The sequence below is a fragment of the Scylla paramamosain genome, chromosome 8 (genome assembly GCF_035594125.1).
Source record: "Scylla paramamosain isolate STU-SP2022 chromosome 8, ASM3559412v1, whole genome shotgun sequence".
NCBI classification, from domain to species: Eukaryota; Metazoa; Arthropoda; class Malacostraca; order Decapoda; family Portunidae; genus Scylla; species Scylla paramamosain.
In genome coordinates this window covers 30,221,696-30,224,539 of record NC_087158.1, presented here as the reverse complement: position 1 = coordinate 30,224,539, position 2,844 = coordinate 30,221,696, and positions in this window count along the sequence as shown.

Genomic DNA, 2,844 nt, shown 5'->3' with positions numbered 1-2,844 from the left:
TACATACTTACATATGCAAAGCCCTGAGTGCGTGACTATATACATACCTGTGTGAGCAAATTCCTGTCCACGTACACATTTGTAAAGGTGAGAGCATGCGTACGTACACGAATGCCAAGATCAATGCTGGCTTGTCTATATTCCCTTAAATGGATCACCGGAGTATGGATGTTCCTCTGTTATATGCCCCGCGTGGCCTTGATGTGCTTGTATGTGTGCCTTGTGTATCCTGCGTGTCATGTGCCTGTGTATGTGTGTGCAGTCACGGTCAATAGTCGCGCTGCATACCGCATTCACCTTCACTATGTTTGGCGCTTTCCCTCAGGCTTAACTCCTCTGATCTGCTAAGAATCTACCAATTGCTGGGCTTTGTTTGAAGACTGGCATTAAATCAAGGGACTTAAGAGGGAGTGAAAACGCAAAACAAGGTGAAAACGAAGTTTACCTTTTTTTTTTACTATAAGGACTGGTGAAGGACAACAAAGCTGAAAAACACTCACTGAAGATACCAGTTCCCGAAGACAGTCTGAAATCAAGTCCAGAATTACATTGCGAATATCTTAAAGGCTTCTTGATAGAGCTTAAGTCACAGGCAAGAGGAGATACAGAAACAAACGGAATTCTAGAGTCAGACTGCAATTGTACTTTGTTGTAATTCACAGGTATGCTTGGCTGCCGCACGTTAAACGCCTCACCATTCCTCTCTGCATGACAACCAAAGGAAACCCCACAGAAGTAACCACACCGCTGCTGGCTGCCACATCAAACTCCTTGCATAATACCCATCACAAACACAGCCGCGGGGAGACACACCAGCGCTACCACGACCACTACTGACTGTCACACATTCAACCACGCAACATTCCTCGCTGCATCACACTAAAACAACCCAGGGAAACCACACTGACGTAACCACACACCACTCCCCTCTGCATAACACCCACAACTAACACAACCACAGACAGGGAACTACACTAACGTAATCACCACTGACATTACCACACCAACACCACCACCACCACTACCACATCATCTCACCTCATGCTACACAAGAAACAACAACAAAAAACTGGCATAACTTCCACGTGCCAGACAAACAAATGAAACAGGCACATTGTGTAAATATTGTGATTCGTCATTTCCACCGCCGCTTTGACCACACAAGAAATGAATAAAAAACTGCAATCACATTCCATCAGCGGACGTCTCCATTTGACCATCCACTGGAAATTGTGAAGCCTTGCCGCGTGCTGGTTTGGGATGCGAGTTGTGGCGGGGAAATGGAGGAGTAGGAGGAGAGGATGGGGGAGGAAGGGACTGGAAGATGAAGAGGAGGAAGAAGTGGAGGTTAAAGGAAGAATGAAGAATATGGGCTTGGTTGGGATACACGAGTAGGAAGAGGAGGAGGAGGAACAGGATGACGAGGAATAGGAAGAGGAGGATAGAAGGGAGGAAGAAGAGAAAAAAAATATGAAAAGCAGGAGATACATGAGCAGAAAAAGGAGGAGAAGGAGGAGTAGGAAAAGGAGGAAAGGATGGAGAAAGGAAAGGATAATAAACATGAAAAGAGAAGACATATAAGAGAATGAGAAAGAAAAGTAAAAGAAATTAGAAAAAAGGAATAAAAGAACAACACTAGCATGAGGAGAAGGAGGACTTGGAAAAGGAGGAAGAGAAAGAGGAACAGGAAGAGGAAGGAGTACAAGGAGGATGAGGATATGGAGACAGGTTGGGAAGTGTCGTTATTGGAGTTTGGGGCGGGGGGAGAGGACAGGGAACAGAGGAGAGACACGGAGAGGGTCAAGATGGGAGGGTTGGGCTGCAGGGAGAAGAGGGACGGAGAGGCGAGAGGCGGAGGACAACGAATGAGAGACACGAGTGCGAAAAGAGAAAGAGAGGGAGCGTAAGAGCATGAAAACTCGTGTGGGTGAAGAAAAATGGACGTGAAGAATGAATGGAAGGGTCAGGTGAAGGAGGAGGAGTAGGAGGAAAAGGGGAAGGAAAAGATCGGGAGTAAGGAAAAGGAAGAGAGAGAGAAAGAGAGAGAGAGAGGGAAAGAGAGAGCAGACGTAGTGGTGGTGGTAGTGGTAGGTGGGAATCCCTTTCAGTTTTCAATTACTGCGCTGCTTTTTCTGTGCTTCGCTACTGAATTACGGAGGGACATATATACACGCGGGAGATACCGACATTTTTTTCTGTTACACTAGTGGAGCGACAAAGTTCAATCTGGTGGTGCTGGTGGTGTTGGCTGTGGTGGTGATGGTGGTGGTGAATCAGAGTAGTTGATGGGGGTAGTGAGAGTGTGAATAGTGATGGAGAAGAGTGTTATGACAGTTCATGGTGATGGTGACTTTGTGTGTGTGTGTGTGTGTGTGTGTGTGTGTGTGTGTGTGTGGTTGTGGGTGATAGTGACGGTGGCAGTGGTGGTAGCAGTGTCAGGACAGTTCCCATCCCAGACCAGGTTGGCGGCACATATGTCTCGTTTTCTTCACGCAGTTTATTACCGAGGTGACAGAGCGAGACTGCCCGTGCGTCGCGTGTGGCCGGCGTGGAGGCCCGCCGCTGACTGAGGTCCCGTAATCTGGAATTGAATTTGAACGGGGGACTGACAATGACATTCTCGAACACGCCATAACAGTTGCGAGCTGACGTATGAATATAAATTGATCTAATAGAATGCGTGAAGAGCTAACAAAGGTGGTGGTGGTGGTGGTGATGGCATTGCTGGTGGTGGTGGCAGTGGTGATGTTGTGGTAATGGTGCATGGTAACTGATATCCATGCTCTCGTTATCATTGGCTTTGTTGATATGTTTGTGCTTGTGTTGTTGTGCTTTTTATTATTG